Here is a 10,446-nt window from a genome sequence, read left to right on the forward strand (position 1 = left end):
TTCCTGTCAGGCAAGGGATATTTATTCTCCTGTTTCTCTGTTGAAATGTAAATGAAGTACTGTCCCATTCACAATGGGTCTGACATCACCTGTGTAAACTGAAAGCAGATGAAGGATTGTAAGAATTTCAGAAAAGAACTAACAGGTATAGAAACACAGCAGGGGAAGAAAACCATATCTTGAGATCCAGCTATATTGAAATTTACTATATTTGGGGAACAAAGACGACACTCCATCATCTTGCACCTAGCAAGTAAATGGGCAGCGCATTTACATTCATGAAAATGGGATCACAACTAGACTTGGCTGAAGGTACTGCAAAAGTGACTGAGAAACTTCTTTATATATGAGGTTAACCTACACGTTAAGTTTACTCTCCAGAAAGCGTGTTATGATTTTGTTTTATATGTAACCTTTTGTTTCCATTATCCTTACTCACTATCTCTTGAATCTTTGGTAATAAATGTATTGTTGTTTTCACAATAATTATGTCTCAGTGCTGATCCTGAGTTGAATCATAAAAGCTGCTGTGTACAGTGTTCCCTTGGGAACAGCAGACCTTGTATTTTTTGTGAGTAGCCAGCTTCAGGGACTGGACACTACCGGGGAAAGCTTCAAAGGGATTTGGGGACTGGGATGCATCTATTTCTAACCTGCCAAGCAAAGTGAGGGCTGGCATAGCCCAGAGGAAAGTATTTGGGTGGTTTACAGATTGATGTCAGGGACCTGACATCCAGTTAAGCACAAGCAAGTCTCTCTCATGCTGGAGGCAGGGGAGTAACAAGGTGACTCACAGTCCTAGGTACCCTGAAAACTGTAAGACCCTCTCTGGGATGTCTCAGCATCTTAAGCTATAAGGGGAAAAATTATTATTAGAGCTGATGGTGTTATAAACATAATTATCTTTCTTGATGGTCTGTGTGGGTTACAGTTGTGAATACTGCACTGGAAGAAAGCCAGTCAATGAAATACTTTAACTTGTGCAGGAAATGCATTCAATCCTCCATTGTGTTTCCTCTTAGTGGGGTTCTTGCATTCAAAGTATGCATAGTTCTGGGCATGGACTTTCACGGACAGGGGAAAAATATTATCCCACCAACCGACCCACCAACACATAAATCCTACCTTATTTTACACAAAAAAGTTGCATTGCTTAGACACCTACCACCAATCTGGCCACTCATTCTCCACTGGGATGCTGCGATGTTTTGAATGTAGTCTCTGCTTACATGGAGATCATTTGTGCACAAGGACACTCTCTAAACTGTTCCATTGTACAGGAATGCAAACCAAACCAAATTTGATTAAAAGGTGACTCTCAGGCCTATTGTGGGACCATGAAAATGAACCACAATATATTGTGCATGGATCCTGTAACAGTGGACCATTATTAAGATGAGAACCCCAACAGTGCTGCTGGTCAGTGGAGAACAAAATCTGTGAGGGATGTACAAGGTGCTGGCTGCTGCAACTCTGCTAATACAGCGGTATTAAATCTGCACCTGTGTGTGTGCCAGGATTTACCTTCCACCAGACACTACAGGCCCTTTCATAGGGGGACACTGCCCAAAGGATTAATGATATTCTAGGATGAATTCCACTACCAAGGTTGCCTCTTCTTCCCCTTCTGCTCCCCCATCCTGCCTTGAGGCTTTTATTGATCCTTGGTGGCTGCAGCGGGGGAGAGGCAGAAAAAAAATCACAGTTCCCTCCCTGCATGGCTTAGAAACATCACAAAGCACCTTTCCTCCAAACCTCTCGCCAGGTTCACTAGTTGTAATGAACTGCATATATACAGGTCATCAGCAGGGATCATATATGTGAAACCTTTAGCATCAAATGCACAGGCCTTTACCACTTGTGGTAAAGGAATAACTCCTGCAGCTGTGAGTAAGTAGCAGGTTATTTTGGTCACTAGAGGGAGACATGAACATATACACTAAGCTACAGTCTCACAGGGTCTGTGCCCTTCTCTTTCTCTTCTCCCTTCATGCATGGCTTACATAGCTCCCATACGTCCAGCCAGTTAGCAGACACTTTGGCATATGGCACTGGCCAATCACCAGTATCCCCCCTGGCTCAATATGCATTGGGAGCTGCACCTCATCTTCAGTGTAAATAAGTAGCATACATTAACCAGAGTTAGCTAATTCAGATACTGGGTTTTCTTCTCTTTCCTCTTTCTCCATCTGAGAAAGAAACAGAAATTCATATGAATACAAGAGGCAAGGTCCAAGGAAAAAAAACTCATTAGCTAACCCACCCACCCACACACAGAAGGTTCCAAGGATGCATTACTTCCTGCAGAATGAGGTGACCAATGACACATGACTCAGTGGATACCTGTAAGGAGCTTTCCTGTTCCCTAAGAACATCCTCTCTAGTAAGGAGCCACAGGTGTGGCTGTTGTTCTCCAAAGGGCAGATGTATGAGATGGGAGATAACAAATCACAGGGAGTCACTGTTGTTCCACAGTAATATGGCTGAAGGAAAACTTATCCCATGAGACAAGACAGGACTATGAAAGATATAGCTCTTAAGGGTTCATTTCATGGGCTGAAGAATGTCCTCATCATAAGAAACAGGACTGGGTCCAGGTGGCCTGGACATTATGGCACCCCAAAACTAGATGTGAATAAATTTCATAGAAGTCTGCTGGTGGGTAAAATTTTATGCAATATGTAATTAGTTGGTGGAACTCACTGTCACATATTATTGAAGGAAAGAGGTTTATTAAACTCTGGAAGTCACTGCTACAGGATATTCTTGAGATAAAGAGGATTTGGGAAAAGGGTAGACATTTGTACCATTAATAAGAAATTCATCCTCCATTACATTGCATACTAGCTACTAATGCATAAAAGGTGGAAACCCTCCTGCTTCAGGAACACCTGCTGAAGTTAAAAAGGAACTTCATCCATTGGAAAGTTACTGCATAATTGTTCATTGTGGGGGTTTTGCACCTTCTAAAACATCTGACAGTGGGAACACTCGCAGACAGGAGAATGGAAAAGATGATCTGACTTGGAATGGAAGTTCCTGTGAGTTTATATACCCAAGGGCAATACCTCAAAATTGTTGGAGCTGTTCCTTCTCCTGTATAAAAGGAGAAATATTACATCTAGGGTCTGTTGCTTGGAAATGAAGGATACTTTGTTTATTGAAGGGAACACAGGGTAATACATCAACCAGATCCAGGGGAAGCAGCAGCAAGATCAGGCGATGAATAGGAAAAAAGAATGCAGTGTGTTAGATGGAGAAACAAAGATACACTTCAGATGTCAAAGGAGTCAGTGTCTAAGGCATGGTCTGCACTACAAAATTAGGCTGATGCAAGGTAGCTTACATTGACTGAGTTGTGTCAACACTTAAAATTTGTCTCCCACTGAGTTGTGCCCTGTTATACTGAAGTAGTAATACCACCTTCAGGAGTGGTCTAGAGTCATGGTGAATGTACTTAGGTTGACACAGCACAAGTGTAGATACTTTGTTACTTATGTTGACCCTAACTGTTACCTTTGTCCAGCTTGTCCTTGTCCGTCCCACTGTTCGGGGAGATTTTGGCAAACCAGTAAAGTGCCTAAACCATTATTACTTGTTGCTAACAATAGTCAAGTTAGCAGGCCATACTGAACCACTCTGGCTTATTGCTAAAAGTAGCCAAGTCAGCAGGTCGTAAATTGGTCATGCAGTGGCCTCAGCATAACCAAGACAGGAGGGGAAGGGGTTTTGGGTGCCACAGACAGGGCAGCTTGACCCCGCGCCCTTCTTGCTAAGAATGTTGAAATTGCTGATGCATGTATTTTAGAAAAACAAGAAGTCTGTTTATATGCACCCCCGGGAATGTTTGTCAGGGCCCTAAGGCATGGACACTCTGGAAAAAAAAATCTCTGGTTAATTGAGGATCATAAGGTGCTTGACCTTTTAACCCTGCTTGCTTAGCACATTTTCTTTAAGGGATATGTCATTGTATTACTAATGTATAAATAAAAGGAAAAAGTTTGAGGTAGTTGGACTTCTCAGAAGGGGCTCTTCAGGGATGCTCCTCTGGACGCATCTTGGGGTCCCCACCTGTAGGAATGTGTTGCTCCCTAATCACAAGCCTTGAAGAACGGCAAACTGTTCCCTTGGCAATGAGGCAGGAGTGACCTTGTTCTAGCGCCTATGTTTGGGAAACTTATTTGGCTGATTTGATTGTACCCTCGCAGCTGGTGTTCACGCGCTCAAGAGATGGGTTCGTTATCTTATGTGCATGTATACTGCCTGGCCTTTTTATGCGCAGGAATGTAACCACTAAGAAGTGTTGTAAACAAAGTAAGTAAAGAATAAAAGCCCCAGGAAAAGTTCCTGGAGGTAGAGGGGCTTTTCGGCTACCACAGACCTGGCGTTCTGTTTCCTTTCCTGCGTCGTCACCACAGCTGGTGACCCCGACGTGATAACCCTCTACTCACCGGCTGGATATGCCGAGCGCGCCCGCGGCTGTTTGCCGCCCCTTATTCGTGAGTATGGGGGGCGAACTTTCCAGTGCCCAGAAAGGAGCACACAAGAGAGTTCAAGATTACACGGCAGCGATCATGCATCGTTGTCCTGGTCGCTCATATTGAGGACCCCCTAAGGGAAATAGATCGCCAGTGCCCCTGGTATCCGGACTGCGGGTCGGTATGGCTTCTTGACTGGAAAACAGGTTGGAAACTTTGAGGGCATAGAGGAAGGAAAGGAGTAAGTAATTATAGGCATGGGGATTTCAAATCCCCAGGATGATAATTGGAATGGTAAAATGTGTATGAGACAGAGTTTTTGTACCAAGGTGCAAAGCTCTCCTTTATTCTGCAGAATAAAGCAACTCCTCCTTATCCCTGTCTGGCTGTTATTGGCTCTCAGCTAGGTGGACCCGATATTTCGGTAACAGTTTCTGGTGACTCCGCCGGGACTCTCCTGGCTCGGACATTGGACTCCAGACGGCTGCGGTGAACTGGGAATGGCGCCAACGGGGTGTTTCGCCCCTTTTCTCTGCTTCACCGCAGCCCCTGGGGTTCGTGCTCCGATAAGGTGAGTCCTAATAGGATAAGGAGACACTCTCTAGTAAAACCCTCTAAGGATAGCTCTTTGAATTATATGTTAAGTAAATGGCCTTTACCCGGTGTTCAAAAAGAAATAGTTACACCTTGTGTAGAAATTGATGTGGCTAGTGTTGTGGAAATTGAATTGTGGAGAACATGTGCAGTATATATTGTAGTAGAGGTATAAGAAATGCAAACCTACCAATATAGGTTGTGTTGTCTTGTTCAGATCACTGTGTGTTTGAAAGCAGGAGTTAGAAGTAAAAGGCAATCAAAAGTCCGGGAAAGTTAATTGTGTCCCTTTTTAAGTAAGAATCTTTAAGCCGTGGATAGCTTTGGATCTGGAAGCAAGCCAGAAAGCATCTGTATTAATGCAATTTTCTAACTAATAAGGTAGTAGCCACTGAAACCTGGGCTGCATATGAAACAAATACAAGGAAATATGTGGTAATTCCTCTGTTTTGCCTAAAATCAACAAGAGTATGTGTAATAAAGTAAATATTTTAAGTAATGACTGACTGCCCAGAAGGGGTAGACCTCGGTTCTTTTGTCTTTCAGATCATCAGAGAAAACGGATGCCAGCTGAATAGCATTCGATGTACCATGCATTTACTGGTACAATAGGAATTATTTTTGTGTTCTTTGTCCTGTCTTGTGATGTTTGTCTTGTGGCCAGAATTGTTGGATTTAATATTTTCATAGGACAATTTAGCTCAAATTTAAATAGAAGGGTTAAATCAAAAAGCAGATAATTGTTTTATTCAACTTGGAATACAAAGTGTTTGGATAAATCAGGAAAATGTGATATACTAAAGTCTGATATATTTGCTTAAGTAAGAAAAAGAAGCTTCATTGGCCAGATTTTTTAATTGAAAAATTGTTGTTAAAATTTGCATACCAACAGTCTTTGGAAACAAGGACATGGAAGGTTAACCCACTCCCCATATTGCCCATGGGATCCTTCTGGCTACCTCAGATTTCTAGCCAGAGGGCTGGGGAGGGAGGAAAGGGATTGGACACCAGAGGTTGTACCAAGTGGACTCCTCAAAAGTGGGTGTGCTTGTCCCGGTTTGTTGCTCCAAAGCTCTGTAATAAAGTTATTTTACTGGAAGAGTGTACATGGCATACATTGAATAATAAGACTAATGTACTGTATAATGGCAATGTGTATGTGTTCATTGTTGGAAAAAAGTGTATAAGTGAAGAGTGAAAGTTTCCTTTGTAGGTTAAAAGAAGCCGAGAAAGGGAGAAGAGGAAAAAGCACGGAATGAGTTAACTGAGGAAAAAATAGCTAGCAAGCTCAGTCCAAAGATAAGACCTGGCTGACAGCCACGAAAAGGGGGGGCCTGAATGTGCCCAAGCAACTGAGATCTGCAAAACACTGCCAGGCACTAATGAAATGTGTTAGGTTTTTTTTTCACAGATAAAAGAAGTGCTACCCAAAGACCCTAGCAGCCCTGCCATTTATTGAAACAAGGAAACTGAGTCTATGTAAAGTCCATCAACGAAAGACTGCTTTGGCTCCATGCTGGAAAGGCCCTTTCCAAGTCCTGTTAACCACCAACACCGCTGTGAAGTGCCAAGGACTACCTGCCTGGACCTATGCTTCTCATTGTAAAAAGACCCCTCCACCTCGGGAGGACTCTCCGACCGATGATAAGCCTATTTCTCCTTCTAGCTCTGCTGTGTCTTCTGGACAGCAGGAAAAAAAAAAAAAAAAAAAAAAGACAAGGTGAAGTGCTAGTAACCTCTCCCTTGTCCACTGACAGACCTACTGTGCCTCTAGATTTTTCTAGAAGAAGCAAAACCATTACAGGGTGATGTGCTAGTAACCTCTCCCCTGTATGATGCTAAACCACACTGTTTCAAGAGAAGAGAAGAAGGAACACTTGCTTCATTGAAACCACAAAGTCCAGGGATTCCTGACTACAAGAGACATTAAGAACTGACCCTGGTGAAGAAACAAAAAATTATACACTGGCAGGAAGAAACTTGTGGAACCCATTCTTGGGAACGTGGTATTGATTAGATTTTAAGGTTTATTCTACAGGCTGCGCCCTGTGTTTTGGATAAGTCCTTCAGTATGTATTGCCCCCCCTAATTAGATTTTAAATGATAAGTACCAAAAGCACCTTGTTGCTATTGCCCCTGCCATCTCCTCCATCACACTATTACCCCTGTAACACATCCAAATACAGACAATGCTATATATTTGATAAAACCAATGGCCAAGACCTTCACACTTTAGTGACCAGCGAACCCCAAGAATTAATAATTGCAATTGATGGGCTCTATAGCGAATGTTCCTGGAATTTGCACTGTGTTAAATGAGAGAGGCCCTTATTGTTATTTAGTCACCCAATTAGTGAACCATTAAACGAAAACCCCGATACAGGCTGGAGTTGGTGAGTTACATGTTATCTCCGCCCTTAGTTCAATAACCCAGAAGTTGCTCACAGAGATGGTATTGAATATCACTGAGGCTGGGAAGGCATTGCAGTGGGATCTAGCATGTTCAGACATTCAGGATTTCCGGAATGACTAGCTAATGGCCATTCGAAATGATCTAGAGCATCAGGCTTGGCCCACTGCCCTTACAGACACATCAGGAGTACCATCTGATCTGTGGCATGAAGACATACTTGGAGACTTTCTGGATGGAAGTGCGGACGTTCTCAATGCTCCTTCCACGCATATGGACCGGTTGAGGGGGTGTGGGCTCCCACATACCGAATCCTGCCGGGTCCATAGGGAGGATGCATGTGGGATTGGGTAATTTACCAAGACATCTGGGAAATTAGACTACCTGGTATGCCCAATTGATTTTAGTAAGTGCTCCGGAGATTACATCTGACATTTGGATGGGGTTAGGGAGTCAATGGACATTTTGGCCGTTAGGACCCCCACAGCTTCAGTGTATCCGTAAACTGAAGCCAGGAGAAGTTGTCACTGTTCATGATTGCGTTTGCTGGGAGGGTAGGGGACAAAGAACTACCCTGACAGGACACTTACTCTTTTAAGCTAATGATAGCTGTGTGTATGTTAAAGCCTCCACATTGCAAGACATACATTTTAATCTCATTACCACTGCAGGCAATCATATTATTTACTGGCCTGCAGATAGAGTTTTTCAAGTAGCCCTTAGATTCCAAATACCCTTTAATTGGACTAGTTTAGTACCTGATAGATTTCAGAATTTGTTTTCACTGTTACCAGAGATTCAGAAAATCTCTGAAGTACAAGGGCAAATTCACATGCTTTAAAATATATATTAAGTTGAAAAGTATGCTTTCCAGACAGCTTATAGAGTATCCATTTTATTTACTAAGTAGGATGTATTGTGCTTTATGATTAAGATTGTACAACAGTCCCATTATATTATTGTTATGGGAATGTTATTGCTTGTGTTGCTATTAGTTATCTTAGGATTATGTTATCATTGTTGTAAAAGACGTAATAATAGTAATACCTTTCATGTTTATGCTAATCATGCATTGTCATTACATCCAATCAGAACCCCTAAGATTGAAGCATCTGATGTAGAATTTGAAGTCCAGGGCTTAATGCAAATAGAGATTTAAGAATGTTTGTTGTACTAGAAGTACAAAAAGGGCGGGGGTCGTGGAAGCAGAGAAAGAACTGTCAGAAAAGAACTGCTATGCATGACAGTTTGTTAGCAAGAGTCAGGCTAACTGTAACCCTGATAACGCGAGATTTGTAGAAGCGAGGATTGTGTGAGGCGGGTGAGAAAGTACTGTGTGAGAAGTTATTGTGACCTTGTATAGATAAGGTGTAGAAAACCTTGTGTAGATAAGGTCTAGAAAATATTGTATGTTGGCAAGAGTCAAAACAAGTAAGGAATTAAGATATCAAGATGGCCTATGTATAACGAAATGCAGCTGTCCCTCATTATTTTTTTTGTAATGAAAGGTATAAATGCAAAGTTTGTTAAGTACCTGCCTTGTTCCTGTTTGCAAACCATTCAATTTGCAATAATAGAGTATTGATTAGGTACAGCTTTATACCCCCTTTGTAGCAAATTATACTAATAATACTTGTGCCAAAGTAGTTAATTGTTTTACTTACAAACCCCATGGGGGGTGTTTGGCAACTGGTCAAGCCTTATGGGATTGGCGTTTTGCTTTGCTGTTTTGTTTAGTGTATACCCAATCTAGTGGCATTGTGTATGCTACCCTGCGAGAGCGCTTTGTTTACACACCGCATCTATAAAATAAAATAGGGGGGGATGTAGGAATGTGTTGCTCCCTAATCACAAGCCTTGAAGAACGGCAAACTGTTCCCTTGGCAATGAGGCAGGAGTGACCTTGTTCTAGCGCCTATGTTTGGGAAACTTATTTGGCTGATTTGATTGTTTCCTCGCAGCTGGTGTTCACGCGCTCAAGAGATGGGTTTGTTATCTTATGTGCATGTATACTGCCTGGCCTTTTTATGCGCAGGAATGTAACCACTAAGAAGTGTTGTAAACAAAGTAAGTAAAGAATAAAAGCCCCAGGAAAAGTTCCTGGAGGTAGAGGGGCTTTTCGGCTACCACAGACCTGGTGTTCTGTTTCCTTTCCTGCGTCGTCACCACACCCACCGGCAGACGGAAGCCTGGCTAGCGGAAGCCTGTCACGGTGCCACTCGAAAGCCACGCTCAACTTCAATAATTATCAAGGGTTGGGGGTGTTTTACTAAACTATTGTGGACGTGTGTAAGTAAAGTTTAGCTTTAAGTGAAAGCACTCTTGTGTTGTCCTGTCAGTGCCAGCCATCTATCGGTCGAATGGCCATGTCTCCCTTAATTTATTTCCTGATACCACCTCACACAGAGTAAAGGTTACCAAGAGGTTTGGGTTGAAAACCCCCCCAGGTAACACCTCCACGAATGCAAGTCAACACCACACCATTCCATTTTGTTGCAAGAACGTTCTTTCCATTTCTGGCCAAAGAGTTTTGTAATGGGATCCACCCAGCGTGTTTTTGGTCTGCCCAGCGGTCTCTGGTGGTCTCTGGGGATCCAGTCACTGATGTGGGTTGTCCGCCTATTGTCTTGCCTGTGGACTACATGACCCACCCATCTCTGCTTTGCACGGTACATCTCCTGCCCTACATTGGTCATCTCTGTGCGCCTCCTGATCTCCTCATTCGGTATGTGATCATGGAGTGATATCTTACACATTCGCCTTTCCATTGCTCTCTGGGTGACAGTGAATTTTTCTTCCTCCGCTTTCGTTCTTGACAGGGCCAACTCCAGGCACCAGCCTGGCAAGCAGGTGCTTGGGGCAGCCGCTCTGGAGAGGGGCGGCACGTCCAGCTATTCGGCGGCAATTCGGCGGATGGTCCCTCACTCCTGCTCCAAGCGAAGGACCTCCCGCCGAATTGCCACC

The 10,446-nt window shown here is 43.1% G+C and overlaps 1 long non-coding RNA gene across 1 annotated transcript; it reads left to right on the top strand.

Annotated features, from left to right (window-relative positions):
- Window positions 1–4,085: 4,085 nt before the first annotated feature.
- Window positions 4,086–9,613, top strand: LOC128841817 (uncharacterized). Its single transcript, XR_008445921.1, has 2 exons — window positions 4,086–5,049; window positions 6,484–9,613. It is a non-coding gene; the product is annotated as an uncharacterized LOC128841817 (long non-coding RNA).
- The last annotated feature ends 833 nt before the right edge of the window (window positions 9,614–10,446 follow it).

Source organism: Malaclemys terrapin, chromosome 8 (assembly GCF_027887155.1).
Source record: "Malaclemys terrapin pileata isolate rMalTer1 chromosome 8, rMalTer1.hap1, whole genome shotgun sequence".
NCBI lineage: Eukaryota > Metazoa > Chordata > Testudines > Emydidae > Malaclemys > Malaclemys terrapin.